At 44.3% G+C, this 16,541-nt stretch overlaps 1 long non-coding RNA gene across 2 annotated transcripts in view; it reads right to left on the bottom strand.

Moving 5' to 3' along the window:
• LOC106559858 overlaps nt 1–12,473 on the bottom strand; it is a 41,987-nt gene extending 29,514 nt beyond the window's left edge. For both annotated transcript variants that reach the window (XR_005371719.1, XR_005371718.1), the window contains exon 1: nt 12,355–12,473. This is a non-coding gene — a long non-coding RNA (uncharacterized LOC106559858). The remainder of the gene's footprint in view (nt 1–12,354) is intronic.
• Between the last annotated feature and the right edge of the window lie 4,068 nt (nt 12,474–16,541).

Raw genomic sequence — 16,541 nt, 5'->3', positions numbered from 1 at the left:
TGGGCACCTCAGACCCTCTGTCTATCCTACATATTTGTCCGTTCTCCCTACTTACAAACAGGACTAAGATACGTTCTCTCCATTTCCTGAACTACATACACTGGGCCCCATGCATAGTGGTTCTTGACATTTTTCTTTTTTTGTAGGAATGAAGTTGTACTTTATACATTGCAAATTAGTGGAAATCCACACTAAAATTTCCTAACCCTTGCCTGCTTGGTTGAACAACTTTTTGGATAGTTCTTCCTCTATATTTCACCGAAGCTTATTAGTATGTAAGTTACATCTTTTACAGATGTTCAAGTCATCTCTACTCCCAACGCGGGGCTCGAACTCACAACCTTGAGATCAAGCATCTCATGCTCCTAACATAACACCTTTAAAGATAAAATGTATTCTGTGCTTCAAATGTTAGTGCATCCCCGCTGTTACATCCCAGGATGAATACTCCTGACTCCTCAGGCAACACGTTCCCTCTACAAAACCAAGATCGTAGAACAAGGCAACAGTTTGCTTTCCGCGGCTTTCTCACTTTCTCCCAATGCTTCCTGGCAAGACTCCTTTGGCTCTGCAATCTGCCCTTCCTTCCCTGTCACTCACCCCCACACGCCTGGATGACAACCTCCAACAGGAGGAGCAATTCGCCTTCCCTTGAAGTGAACAGAGGTTCTCCTGATTGATGAGGAACATGCAGAACAAAGTCCCCCACGTTAGAATCCCCATGCTGGGAAGGAAGCGCAATCCTGCGGCAGCAAAGAGGAATTGACAGTCTCACACTCCGCTCATTCATTTACTCATTCATTCATTTGTTCAGATGCGTCCACCCTGGCAAGCTCCCGGGCTGTCAGAGAGAACGATAATACGTAGTTCCTGTCGTCGAGAAACCCGCAGCCTGGCCTCCAAGACAGGCCACGTGTTGATCACGAGGATGTCTGAACAATCTCTAAAATGCCCAATTCACCCTAACGGTGGGTCCTAAGATCCTATTATGCAGACTTGCTGGTTTAAAGGTAAATGCCACTTGATTACTAGTGGAAACTATCGGGAATTTCCTCCAGTGGTATTGCACACTGATTTTTTCTTCCCCCTTTCTATATAAAAAGCTTCAGCTTCTGCCTTTAGAGAGAACATGAGCCTGGCGACTAAGAATGCTTGACGAATCCAGCGTGCAAAGACAGAGCCAGTCGGCAATGGGGCCAGAGACACAGGAGCGGGAGTCTAGGGATGGCCACCATTGACCAGACCACAAATCCCAAACCTTGAGAAATAGGAAAGAAGGAAATGGGGGAACTGCCGGAGTTTGGGCGAGGAAGGTAATGATATAAAAATTGGTATAGGGATCCCTGGGTGGCGCAGCGGTTTGGCGCCTGCCTTTGGCCCAGGGCGCGATCCTGGAGACCCGGGATCGAATCCCACGTCGGGCTCCCAGTGCATGGAGCCTGCTTCTCCCTCTGCCTATGTTTCTGCCTCTCTCTCTCTCTCTCTCTCTCTCTCACTGTGTGCCTATCATAAATGAATAAAATAAAAATTTAAAAAAAATTGGTATACATGGACTGCCCTGGGCAGGGGGGTTCCATTGGTTATGTGTCTGCCTTTGGCTCAGGTCACGATCTCGGGGTCCTGGGATGGAGCCCTGTTCAGCCGGGGGTCTGCTTCTCCCTCTCTCTGTGCCCCTCCCCCTGTTTGTGCTGTCTCTCCAATAAAAAGAATATTTTTAAAAACTTAAACATGGTGTACGTTCTTTGGTATACATCAATGCTTGAGACAAGCTCGCTCATGTTAAATACTAGCCCTGACCTCTGTTGGAGCTGAATTAGTCTGGCTTACACCACTCGGTAACTTATACATACATTTTTCTAAAGACCCCAGAAGCTCTGAGACAGAGTGAGAAACACACTTCTAAGACGACTTGCAAATACACTTGTAAAGTTTTAGAAGGCACGGATTCTTTTCTCTTGAACTGCCCAAAGTATTCAAAAATGTGGAGGAATTAATACTTTATTTTTGGAGTGGAAGTACTGGCTTGAAATGATGCATTAGACCATATGGACCTAACATATATTGAGAACATGCCATCAAAATACAGTGAAATGCACACTCTGTCAAGTACGTACGAAATGGTCTCCGGAATAGATCACCTGTTAGGCCATAAAACAAGTCTCAACTCAACAATCACATCATGTGTGTTTTCTGACCGTAATGGAATAAAACTTGAAATCAAACATAAGAAAAAAAAATCTGGAGAGAACACAAATACGTGCGGGCTAAAAAAACATAATACTAAACAGTGAATGGGTCAATCAGGGAATCAGAAAACACTTGGAGTCAAATCATCATGAAAACACAACAGTCCAAAATCTTTGGGATGCAGAAAAGCTATTCTAAGAGGGAAGATGGTAACAATACGAGCCTACCCTGAGAAGTATGGAAAACCTCAAATAAATAACCTAACCTTCTACCAAAAGGAGCTAGAAAAATAACAAAACCCAAAGCCAGTAGAAGGGAGAAAATAATAAAGATTAGAGCAGATAGAAACAAACTAAAAAAGAAAAAAAATACAAAAAAAAAAAAAAAACTCAATAGGACAGACAATGAAAGCAGGAGCTGGTTCTTTGGAAAGATACATAAAATTGATGAACCTTTCTTTAGTCAGAGTCACCTCCACACCCCTTGAGGAAAAAAAAGCAGAAAATGGACTCAAATAAGGAAAATCAGAAATGGAGGAGAAAGAGCAACCAATGCAGTAGAAATACAAAGGATCACAAGAGAACGCTACAAATAACTACATGCTAACTACTGGCACAACCTAGAAGAAATAGATAAATTCCTAGGAACCTACAACCCTCCGAAACTGAATCTGAGAGAAATAGAGAATTTAAACAGACCAATTACTGGCAAGGAAGTTAAATCAGTCAACCAAAAACTCCCAACAAACGAAAGTCCAGGACCAGATGGCTTCATGGGCGAATTCTACTAAACCTTAAAAGAAAAAATTAATATGTATCCTTCTCAAACTATTCAAAAAAAAAAAAATAGAAGAGGAAGGAAACTGTCCAAATTCATCCTACAAGGCCAGCATGGCAAGAAAAACAGAATTAGTACTTCATTTGTAGAGCTGATGATGGTTAAGTTTTCATCAGTGTAGGTAATTCTATTAATACTCCTATTTTCTGACAACTTGGCTCTCAGTGTCGCGTGTGTGTACACACACTTGCATATTGAGACTGATAACCTATCATCCAATATTGAATGAAAACCTGTAATAGAATGAAATAATTCCTGTCTTAGAAAAGACATACTGAACTACATATTCATGGCAACTTCACACTTACCCCAAAGCAGGTTCCAGACCACGCAAGATTTAGGCTGCACAAGTTCAGGGTTTTGGATCAAAGCCACATCCCCTGATGAGTGGCGTCTTTCTGCCCCCACTCGAATTTGGTTTCCTTCTCATATTCTCTCATAGCAACTTCAATTTTCCTTCACTATTCCTGATAGAATTTATGATCATTTTATATTAGGACTATCCCCGGTGAGATATTCTCTACTTCGTCAGGGAAAGGGAAGCAGAATTCCAAGAGTAAAGCTTACACCATCTCCAGCAAATCCTTTGTGCCTCGAGCTACTCAGACACGGTATTCCCGTCTACACATTCAACACCCGTCACTTGCTCGCTCCCGAGTCTTCTCTCTTGATTCTCTGTCCCTAGTCCTCTGGGCCTCAGTGGCCTTCAAAGGTCACCACTGCTTGACTGCCTCCCCGGACACCTGCCCTTCCAACTTTCAACCACATCCTGAATACCCTTCATCTCCTCTCAGGGTTGGAAGACAAGATGTTGGCCTGTTGGCCATGCAACTCCTGCTGGCCATGTGGCACCCCCTTGCCTGGGACCTTCCCCTCAGCTACAAAACCTGTTTAATTAAAAAAAAACAAACAAACAAACAAACAAACAAACCCACAAAACCCTATTTAATAATCCAACTGCCTTCTGTTACAGTCACTTTGCTGTTGCCCCCCAGGGCTGTTTGGGTGACACCATTTCCCATTTCTGCTGGGAGTCAGGCCAGCTGAGGGAGGGCCATCAGCTCAGCAGCAGGTGGCCCCCATAGCAAGGCCGCCCGGTCAGGTGTGCAACCACGTGTTGTGGCTTCCACTGTATTTGTAGACCACAAACAGCACCGTCTGCTCCTGGGAGCCCGTGGGGCACGCGGGACCCAGGTGTTGCCAGCAGCCCTACAAGCGGCTCTAAAGCGCTATTTGAACGTGAAGTCACGATCCTGCAGGTGGCATGTGGCGGAGGGCAAACGGAGCAAGAGGCCCAATCTCTGCTCCGCCCAGAGTACATGGTTTTCTTTCCAAATGCAGGATCTATTTAAGCAAAGGAACGCAATTAAGAGTCCGTGGAGTGTCAGGTTCACCTAACAGAAGAGGAATAGCTCTTGTCTTGCTTTTGCCGCCTGGGCCTCCCCAGGTGTCCCGAAGGGAGAATGATGGCAACAAGTTTAAAGCGCACTCCTGGGATTCTCGGCTCTGTGCCCCGTTGCTAAGTGCCCAGTGCTCGGGGGGTTACCCGACCATCTGGGGGAGGTCCTGGGGAACTGGATGCATCTTTGCAGATGCTTCCCTGGATTATGCACCATCTCCCAGGGCAGTGACATGGCCTGGCCTCCCAGAGAAGCCAGGACCTGTCCACAGGAGGGTCAGTGTCGTCCCCTTATCCCTGGAATTTCTCCAAATAATGTCCGGCTTCCTACTCTGGCTGATGTCCACACGTGGCCTCCAGGCTCTCTGGCTCTGATCTCCCAGTAGGGTCGCCGCCACTGGGCCCCACTGAGACGTTGCCACACTCCTCACTAAGACCCACGCTGCTGGATGAGCTTCGCAAAAAGTGGAATCTGAGCAACTTCAGGACTTTGAGTCTGTTGGGGGGTTGGCAGGGCATATAGATAAGCCTATAAGGAGTGTTTCAGAGTTCTTACTTGCAAGGATCTGCCTCTCCTACCACCAGTAGGCTCCTCTCCTGTGAACAGACCTAGACCGTCCAATAGGTCAGCAACCGTGACTTTCCATTTGGGTGGCTGAATTGGCGCGTTTCTCAGTCACCTGGGGAGCATGAACACCTACGCACGCCTGGATCCCAGCTCAGAACCAGATCTCTGGGTGTAGGAGTTGGCATCGGGGGAGGAGTTGCAGCAGATTCAAAAGAGAAGGAAGATACAGTCTGTGCCTGGGAGGAGTTTAGAGTTGAGCGAGTGGGCACACCTGCACACCCCCCCCCACATTGATCAGTGATAATAAAGACCATCACAAAGCATGCTGAGGGTCTGGAGGAGGGAGCAAGCTTCCCTACAGGCAGTGGGGAGTGAGGCACACGCTGAACAGGGTCTTGCCAGTTGCTGCCAGGCAAAGGGAACTACAGGGGTGTGGGCACACAGGTATAAACGAAATTCCTGCAGGTGGAGAAAAAGGAAAATTTTCAGGATGCTGATACCCAGAATCCTATTTTCTTTTCTTCTTTTTCTCTACTTGTGCCACTCACTGCTAGTCCGGCCAACCAATTGCTTGGGTTTGAAGCACCTTCAGGATTGGAGAGGTCTTTGGTTTATCTGTCCCTTTCTCCCAGGCTGTCTCTCAGCCCCAGTGGAGGGGTTGGCCTGGCCCAGATTGAATCCACGCTGCTGCTGATAGACAAGACTTACTGAATCAACCAGCTGGCTCATATTTACAAGTAATTCCTTTTCACCAAGCTCTGGAGGAACAGGTTGTGCTGAGCCGCCTGTTAACCTGCCCACATTTGTTTTGTGCAGCCCACTAATTTTCCTTTGAACTAGAGTGTCTCCACAGGCCTTCCCACATACCCATCAGCTAAATATCCCCGTCCCTGTCTTCACGGGATCCCTGAGTGCTGCAGAGCCCCAGTGTGTGCCTGTTGACCCCAGATACGGAAATGGGAAAAACAAAAAATGCTCAAGCTATTCAAAGACACAAACTTTAAGAACTGGTCAAACATCCAAACCAAGATGGAAGAAAAACAGCAAAAACCTTCTGAAAATTTTCCTTATATTCTTACATTCGTTCAACAAATATTTATGGAGCTATTAAGATGTGCTGAGCACTATTCTAAGCTGAGAGAGAACACTGAACAAAGCATTTCAAACACACTGCCTTCGAGAAGACTATACTGAGCCAAGGAAGAAAATAACCAAAACCCAAGGCAGGAGGTGCAGTTCTTATGGGGAGAAGCGCCGTGGAGAGGGCAGGAGTGAGGGAAGGCTTGCTATTCTCCATCGGTGGTCAAGGAAAGCCTTGCTCAAAAGTGAACATTTGACTAAAGACGTGTACAAGGGAGGGAGCAAAGGAGAAGCCATATGAGCACTGGAGATGACAGAAACTGGGGTGAAGAGGACCTGAGATGAGAGCACACTTGGGGTGTTCAATAGCAGCAAGGAGGCCAGTGTGGCTGGAGCCACATGAGCTGGGGGGAAAGTCATTGGCAATGTAGTCCCAGCAGTGACGGGGCCACATCATTATGGACTTTATAAGGCATCTCTACCCTGGCAGTCATATAATTCCTTCTAATAATGTGTCAGTGTCCACCTTTCCAAGGGCAGAGACCAACCTTGAGAGCTGCTTTAATCCCCATCCCAGATACCTAAGCACAGTGACCATTTAATAGTACATACTTACTTAAAATTTATAAATTTGGGGGTTACGAGTGGCAATGGTGATCCAAAGGCCAATAAATCTTCAAGGTACACCAACCTCAAAGAAAGGATCTCCAAGATTTGAAAGAGTAGCCCTAGACTCGAAAAAGCCATGTCGATTAAGCTGAACACTCAACCAGGCTTGAATTTCAGGACTTTTGAGGGTCCTGTTGACGCAGGATTTGTTCTGTATCCAGATCCTGTCTAAATAATTCTTTGTAGTCTACTGGCAATCTCTGGGGTCTTGGAGAAAAGAAAGCAACACTGCAAAGAGGTCCTCCTAGGCAACTCCCTCAGTCAGACACAGCAAATGGCTTCTGCATCCCCACATGCATTGTATCCAAAGCAAGAACAGACTGGCAATGAGATGAGAACTTGAGGACAAAGCAGCGAAGAAGAGACTATTTTGGGAGACAGGCCTTTTGATGCACCTCAAAATACATACACATTCAGTCAAGGGGGGAAGATCTTGCCATGGAGTTCAACCATGTTTTTCTTTCAAACAAAGATGAAGTGTAGGCATACTAAACAAGATGAGAGATCTTTGGTGCACAGGCTGAGGGGAAAGACAGCTGACCTGCTCGGTTATGAAGATGTGAGCAGGAACTGAATGACTTTTCTGTAGCTCAAGAAGAGAAGAACAAAGTCTTGGGAAAGAGACCGGTCACACCATCCATGGAGAGGTAGGAGATTTAGGGAAGATACTTGGCCAGGGAGATCCCAAGAAAATAACACTTAATAAAAATCTCATTTCTAATATTTGATCAGAAAGTGCAATCCCAGGACAGCAAATATATGGGAGAATGGGCATGAGTTAGGAAAGGATGTCAAGGAAATATGTGATGTGTAATTGAATAATTACATTCATGAAGATTAAAAAAAAAAACAAAACAGCCAGCATTCAGCCCCATGGTGTGTCTTTGGGCATAGTTTCATGAGACAGCATGCTGCCAGATAGTCCATTTATGGGAGAAATGGGGAGGAAATTTATCTGCCAGCAATCTCCCATCTCAATCCCCTATTGGTCAAGATGTGTCCCAACTTGTTTTACATTGTTCTATGACGTGGTCAGTCATGTGCAGCCACAAGAGGAGTCAGAGGAGAAGCTCAGAGAAACAAAGTCTGTTCTACTCACAGGTCCTAGATACGGGAGGCCCAGCATAGCCCTCGGGACCACGTGGGGAAGCACGAAGGAGGCTATTAGGAGGCAAGAGACAGGCAAGGAGAGGGCTTAGGCCATGACTTTCATTGGGGTTTCCACGCAAAAGGCAAGGCAAGGTGGAGTAAGGAGTTAAGGATTGGTCAGCTTATCTAATTATGGCAGGCTTTCAGCGATAGAGGCACTCTCCTGTCACCTGGTGTCTGGAGGCCCTTGGATGATTAAGACAGAATGATGCTGACTCCTGGGGTACACAGACCAGAGACAGAAGAAATGGCTCCGCACAGGTTACTTCTTCAAAGGCATGCTCCCAGCTGAGCCCTTGTTAGCTCTAGGAATTGGCTATCCCAGGAGCTGGCAGTCAGAAAGGTTTTCTTATGATGCCCAAACATTACAATATACAGAAAATACAAAATATATACACAACACACAATTAAAGCTGAATCTTTCCCCCTTCCAGCACGTGTCACCTGCTGGCTTCAGCAGCCCCAGTCCACCCTCGACTGCGATGCTTCCTCAGGGGAATGGTTACACAATGAGAGATTCCAGACGGAAAGCCAACTCCTTTCGCCTGCCCTTTAGACCAAACTTGTCAGCTGTTGGTCAGAGCCCACCCTTCTCCAGACAGGAAATTTCTCCTTTGAGAACTAAGAGTTCTAACTGGGAAGAACTTATGTTAATCTGGAAGAGAAATGGGAAACATAAGCCCAAGAGTTGGTCACGGGGGGTGATAGTTGAATGACTTACATCCCGACAGGCTGTACCGTAACAGCCCACAGCACCATACTCCACAATTCCTGTACCAAGCATATACCCCAGAGCACAGTTCTCCATCCCCACAAACTTTGTCCCCGAGCTAACCTCCAACTGAGCATCCTAGGTCATCAGCAGCTTCTGCGTGGGAGCACGTAATAGGACTAGGGAAATCGACAGTCATGAGCCCAACAGGATAACTTCCTCACCTAAAAGTCAATCTCTTGGTTTAAGGCCGTGACATGCCAGGCATGATATTGATGGCGAAGGCCCTCCATACACCTTTGGGTGTCGATACTTCCAGATTATATTGCTGGCAGTGACGGCAGTTCAGTATCTAAAAACACGTAGCAATTCTGGTACAAAATGCTGCCCCGCCTAAGATAAAACGAGCTGAATGCAAGACTGACCTACCACTAAGAGGTTGGAAAGTCTCCCTGCAAAAGGAGGCTTCACACTGGTTTCTGCTTCTAGAAGGATCAGCCTTGTGAGGTACCCATCGTCTTGCACTTGTATATAGTTTCCATCCCTGTTACTGAGGCCGCTCTATCCATGGACTCAATGCATAAATCTTGAGGCTGAGAGACATGAGAAGTCCATACACATCATACCCACCACCAGGAGCTCACTCACACATCTCTTCTCCAGATATTTTTGTTCCCAACATACCAATCAGGTTCCATCCAGGCTCCTGATGGTCTGACTGGTCCCTTGGCGACTGCCCAGGAGTTGACATCTGTACATAAGATCACCTTTCATTCTATACACTAACACTGAGACTGAAGAAAGAGAAATTAAGGAGTCAATCCCATTTACAATCGCACCCAAAAGCATAAGATACCTAGGAATAAACCTAACCAAAGAGGTAAAGGATCTATACCCTAAAAACTATAGAACACTTCTGAAAGAAATTGAGGAAGACACAAAGAGATGGAAAAATATTCCACGCTCATGGATTGGCAGAATTAATATTGTGAAAATGTCAATGTTACCCAGGGCAATGTACACGTTTAATGCAATCCCTATCAAAATACCATGGACTTTCTTCAGAGAGTTAGAACAAATTATTTTAAGATTTGTGTGGAATCAGAAAAGACCCCGAATAGCCAGGGGAATTTTAAAAAAGAAAACCATATCTGGGGGCATCACAATGCCAGATTTCAGGTTCTACTACAAAGCTGTGGTCATCAAGACAGTGTTGTCCTGGCACAAAAACAGACACATAGATCAATGGAACAGAATAGAGAATCCAGAAGTGGACCCTGAACTTTATGGTCAACTAATATTCGATAAAGGAGGAAAGACTATCCACTGGAAGAAAGACAGTCTCTTCAATAAATGGTGCTGGGAAAATTGGACATCTACATGCAGAAGAATGAAACTGGACCACTCTCACCATACACAAAGATAAACTCAAAATGGATGAAAGATCTAAATGTGAGGCAAGATTCCATCAAAATCCTAGAGAACACAGGCAACACCCTTTTTGAACTCAGCCACAGTAATTTCTTGCAAGATACATCCATGAAGGCAAAAGAAACAAAAGCAAAAATGAACAATTGGGACTTCATCAAGATAAGAAGCTTCTGCACAGCAAAGGATACAGTCAACAAAAAACTAAAAGACAACCTACAGAATGGGAGAAGATATTTGCAAATGACGTATCAGATAAAGGGCTAGTTTCCAAGATCTATAAAGAACTTATTAAACTCAACACCAAAGAAACAAACAATCCAATCATGAAATGGGCCAAAGACATGAACAGAAATCTCACAGAGGAAGACATAGACATGGCCAACACGCACATGAGAAAATGCTCCGCATCACTTGCCATCAGGGAAATACAAATCAAACCCACAATGAGATACCACCTCACACCAGTGAGAATGGGGAACATTAACAATACAGGAAACAACAAATGTTGGAGAGGATGTGGAGAAAGGGGAACCCTCTTGCAGTGTTGGTGGGAATGTGAACTGGTGCAGCCACTCTGGAAAACTGTGTGGAGGTTCCTCAAAGAGTTAAAAATAGACCTGCCCTACGACCCAGCAATTGCACTGCTGGGATTTACCCCAAAGATACAGATGCAGGGAAATGCCGGGACACCTGCACCCCGATGTTTCTAGCAGCAATGTCCACAATAGCCACACTGTGGAAGGAGCTTCGGTGTCCATCGAAAGATGATGGATAAAGAAGATGTGGCCTATGTATACAGTGGGATATTCCTCAGCCATTAGAAACGACAAATACCCACCATTTGCTTCGACGTGGATGGAACTGGAGGGTATTATGCTGAGTGAAGTAAGTCAATCGGAGAAGGACAAACATTATACGTTCTCATTCATGTGGGGAATATAAATAATAGTGAAAGGGAATATAAGGGAAGGGAGAAGAAATGGGTGGGAAATATCAGAAAGGGAGACAGAACATAAAGACTCCTGACTCTGGGAAATGAACTAGGGGTGGTAGAAGGGGAGGAGGGCGGGGGGTGGGGGTGACTGGGTGACGGGCACTGAGGGGGGCACTTGACGGGATGAGCACTGGGTGTTATTCTGTATGTTGGTAAATTGAACATCAATAAAAAATAATTTTATTATTAAAAAAAAAAAAAGATCGCCTTTCCCTCTATCAGCATAGATAACACAAAGCCCTCCTGACTGGAAAGACTTTCCTTTCTGCTGCATTTCTAGAGCCTCCCTAAACTGCAGATAAAATGTGCCACTAGTACATTTGAAGCCAGCTAAATCTACAGGTTGAACTGTGTCCCCCAAAACATGTTACAGTTCTAACTCCCAATACCTGCGAAGGTGATCTTATTTAGAAATAGGGACATGGCAGGGGTAATCAACTGGAGATAAGGTCCTTAGGGTGGGCCCTAATCTGACTGATGTCCTTTAAAAGAAGAGAAAATTTGGAAAGAGACAGACACACAGGGAGGCAATGGCCACATGATGACAGAGGCAGAGATGGGCAGCATCTACAAGCCGAGGAACACTAGGACTGCTTACAAACACCAGGAGCTGGAAGAGGCAAGGAAAGATTACCCCACTGGATCTTTTAAACATATTTTTTGGAAGGTTTTATTTATTTGAGAGAGAGAGGGAGAGCACAAGCAGGGGAGGGGTAAAGGTAGAGGGAGAAGCAGGTTTCCCATTGAGCAGGGAGTCCACTAAAGGGCTCAATCCCAAAACCCTTGAGATCATGACCTGAGCCAAAGGCAGATGCTCAATCCATGGAGCCACCCAGAGTCCCTTGTCCCCTGGATCCTATAGAGAGACCATGACCCTGCAGGCCCCTGGATTTAGACTTCTAGACTCCAGACCTGTCAGAGAGTAAACTCCTATTGCTTGAAGGCACCCAGTTGGGGAAGTCACTTACAGAAGCTCTAGGAAAAAAAGATGTATGTGATGCCAATCCCCTAGGACCCAGACTCAAGTCCTTTTCTCCTGTTAGTCCTGGTTTGAGGGAGAAGAATAATTTAAACAGAATGCTGGCACGACATCACGCCTCCTGAACCTGCTCAAATCCGATCCTGAACGTACCACTTAAATCACACAACGGAGACCTGCCAAGCCCTCCCCAACTTCGGCTCACTGGTTTCAACACCACACAGAGTATTATGATTGGCTTGGATCACATAATCATGCTGTGTGCCATGCCTCAGTCTATACTACAGTCGGAATAATAAAGCAAGCTGTTTCTCAAATTGAGAGTGTTTTAGCCTGAGAAGGGACTAACCTTGCTCGTGAACTCTAGGGAGACCAAGCTCCACATACCTCCCAGGGACTGATAGGCTTCACTCAACAGCCTCATGCCCCACAGTGAACCCAAGCAGGGAGAGGCATGCTGACGTCACGGCTTACGTGATAAAGGACGCAAATCACAGCCGGTTGTAGCTACAGGGTCCCCAGTTCTGTGCCCTAGAATCCGGGGGCCTTTGGGTCACCTGATAAAGGGATTAGAGCAGTCCTCCCAAACGTGATAGATACCCTGCTGCGAGATTCAAAGAGGCTGTCACCCATACAGCGGGCCAACAAGATGTTCTCCAGAACATCTTGAACATCCAGAACTGGTGATGAGGTGCGCTGCGGTATTGACTACAGGTTGTACCACTCGCCCTGCCGTGCAAAGACAAATCACGTTTCATTAGGCCTAGTGAATGGCATCGAGATGGAAACATCGTCCCGTCGATAGCTGCACACCAAGCCGACAGGCTATGTCTGCTCCAGCCAAAATACCACATCTGGCATTCAGCATGAGCTCCAACTCACGGGACCACCCCTTTTGGTTTAGGGCTGTCCACGTCTATTGTTCATGAAATTTATGTCACATATCATTTGTTCAGGAAATTTATGTGGTACAACATCCTAAAGTCTGACATGTCCATCTTCTCCTTTTTGAGCCATTTTAATGTATGAGGGACCATACCATTGAACTTGTAGGACAAGCTCCAAGGGTTTCTAACAAAATTTTAAATCCTCAGTCATAGTGCATACCCCTCTGAATCCCCCATAAGTTCACATTTCTTCCCTACTGAACACACAGGAGGTCCAGTCTTACCTGTGACAACCCCCCTCAGATCTACCACCACGTATTATCCAGGTCCTGAGTACCTTTGGCCAACTAACCTATTTCTTTCTGAAGCAGGGATTGTACTTCCTTCTGGGTATCAATCAATGAGGTGAGGGTGCAATCTCTATCTTGTGAGGCCCCTCCTTTAGGAGGTATCACCACCTCTTCTCCAGGAGACATGAGGCTGTTTGTTTCCGGTAATTTAAAAGATCTGCTTCTGTCAACTGGAAGGATTCAGGGGAATCCAAGTATTCAAAATGCTCAATCTCATCCCTCAAGTGGCTTTGAGGATCTTTTGAGGGACGTGACATTGACACAGGAGCCTCCTACATCTGTGTGTTTAGATCCAGATCCTTTAGCACTGTGATCAGATGCTGGGTCTGGATTTTTAGCAGTGTCCTGTGGCTGCAGGATTGAAGTCTTCCAGAGAGGATATTCAGGTGCTCTCACTTTCAGATCATGTCCTAATTAGGCAATGAGTTGGCATAATTCCATTATTTTCTTTCTGCATTACCTCTAAGGCCATTGTGAAAAGTGACTTCATTCTGAATTTAATAAACAGAATAAATGAACAAAGGGAAAAACAGAGGTGAACCAAGGAGCCAACTCTTAACCACAGAAATAAAATGATGGTGACCAGAGAGGAGGTACGTGGAGGATGGTGATGGGATGAATGAAGGAATCTGTTGTGATGAGCACAGGGTGTTATATAGAAGTGTTGAATCACTATTGTACACCTGAAACTAATATTACACTCTGTTATAACTGGGATTTAAACTAAAACTTAAAAAAAAAAAGATCCATCAGAAAGGCTATTTCAGTAATTCCTGAGTACATATAAAGCTCTCCCTAATGGTTAGAGATTTATTATTTATTTATATTTATTTATTTATTTATTTATTTTATTTATATTTTTAAAGATTTTACTTATTCATGAGAGACAGAGAGAGAGGGGGTCAGAGACAGAGGAGAAGCAGGCTCCTTGCAGGAAGCCCGATGTGGGACTCGACCCCGGGATTCCAGGGCCCATGCCCTGGGCTGAAGGCAGATGCTCAACTGCCGAGCCACCCAGGCGTCTCAAGAAGAGGTTTAAATCCTCTTTAACGGCTCTGTTTTTTAACCACTTAAAGATATCATCCTGTAAGTTGAATATTATTTTATTTCCTGTTAAGTTATGGTCTAAAATAAATGGCTCTTCAGGTTAAACTGATTGTTCTAACCATAATTTCATCTCATCAGTTGATTCAAAAAACTAGTGAATCAGCTATTCTGTGTTCTCATCTAAATAAAACTCAAGCTCTATTAAAAAATAAATGGGAAAAATTAGAAGATATACCAACATGTTACTTCTAGTTACTTCTGAGTGTTATAATTATAGATATTTGTCATTTTTTACTTATAATTAATTAAAAGAAGTAACACATGCATACAACAATTTATTTGTAAATTACTTTAGTTTTCCTCATACTTAGAATCATTCCTTTCCAGTCCTTATTCCTTTTACTTCTTGGGTTATCATTCTGGCTAGGATGTCTGTCTAATTCAACATTGAACTCAGGTAGTGACAACATGCACCCTTGTAGTTTATATAATCTTACAGGGAATATTTTCAGGGTTTTAGTCATTTGTCTTCTATTTCTTAGACTGCTCATAGATTGTTTATGGACAACAGAGGTCATTTTTTTAATTTAAATTCAATTTGCCAACATATAGAATTAAAACCCAGCGCTCATCCCATCAAGTGCCCTCCTTAATGCCCATCATCCAGTCAACCTTCTGCAACCCTTTGCTTCCCCAGAATTAGGAGTCTCTCATGGTTTGTCTCCCTCTCTAATTTTCCCCAGTTTCCCTCATTTCCCTAATGGTCCCTTTCACTATTTCTTATATTCCACATAAGAGTGAAATCATATGATAACTGTTCTTTCTCTGATTAACTTATTTCACTCAGCATAATACCCTCCAGTTCCATCCACATTGATGTAAATGCTAGGTATGCATGCTTTCTGATGCCTGAGTAGTATTCCATATATATCACATCTTCTTTATCCATTCGTCTGTCAAAGAACATCTCAGCTCCTTCCACAGTGTGGGTATAATGGACATTGGTGCCATGAACACTGGGGTGTAGGTGTCCTGCCATTTTACTACAAATGTAACATTGAGGTAAATACCCAGTAGGACAACTGCTGGGTCATAGGGTAGCTCTATTTTTAACTCCTTGAGGAATCTCCATGCTATTTTCCAGAGTGGCTGCACCAGTCTGCATTCCCACCAACATTGTAAGAGGGTGCCCCTTTCTCCACATCCTCACCAACATTTGTTGTTTCCTGTCTTAATCTTAGCCATTCTCACCAGTGTAAGGTGGTATCTCTTTGTGATTCTGATATGTATTTCCCTGATGACAAGTGACATGAAGCATTTTTTTTCATATGCTTGTTGGCCATGTGTAGGTCTACTTTGGAGAAATGTCTGTTCATGTCTTCTGCCCATTTTTTGACTGGATTCTTTATTCTTTGGGTGTTGAGTTTGGTAAGTTCTTTATGGATCTTGGATACTAGCCCTTTATCACTTGCAAATATCTTCTCCAAATTCTGTAGGTCGTCTTTAATTTTGTTGACTTTTCCTGTGCAGAAGCTTTTTGATGAAGTCCCAATAGTTCATTTTTTTTTTCCCCTTGCCTTTATAGACGTGCCTTGTAAGAAGTTGCTGTGGCCAAGGTCAGAAAGGTTGCTGCCTGTGTTCTCCTCTAGGACTTTGATGGATTCTTGTCTCCCATTTAGATCTTTTGTCCATTTTGAGTTTATCTCTGTGTCTGGTGTAAGAGAATGGTCCTGTTTCATTCTTCTGCATGTGGCTGTCCAGTTTTTCCAGCACCATTTATTGAAGAGACTGCCTTTTTTCTATTGGATATTCTTTACTGCTTTGTCAAATATTAGTTGACCACACAGTTGAGGGCCCATTTCTTGATTCTCTCTTCTGTTCCATTGACCTATGTGTCTGTTTTTGCGCCAGTACCACACTGTCTTGATGATCACAGCTTTGTAATACAGCTTGAAATCCGGCATTGTGATGCCCCCGGCTTTGGTTTTCTTTTTCAACATTCCTCTAGCTATTTGGGGTCTTTTCTGATTCCATACAAATTTTAGGATTATTTATTCCAACTCTGTGAAGAAAGTCCATGGTATTTTGATAGGGATTGCACTGAACATGTAGATTGCTCTGGGTAGCACTGACATTTTCACAATATTTATTCTTCCAATCTAGGAGCATGGAATGCTTTCCCATCTCTTTGTGTCTTTCTCAGTTTCTTTCTTAAGCATTCCGTAGTTTTTACAGTACATATACTTTACCTT

Source organism: Canis lupus, chromosome 16 (assembly GCF_011100685.1).
Source record: "Canis lupus familiaris isolate Mischka breed German Shepherd chromosome 16, alternate assembly UU_Cfam_GSD_1.0, whole genome shotgun sequence".
Lineage (NCBI taxonomy): Eukaryota > Metazoa > Chordata > Mammalia > Carnivora > Canidae > Canis > Canis lupus.
Note: the sequence above shows the minus strand (reverse complement) of the source record. Positions and strands in the feature narration are given on the sequence as shown.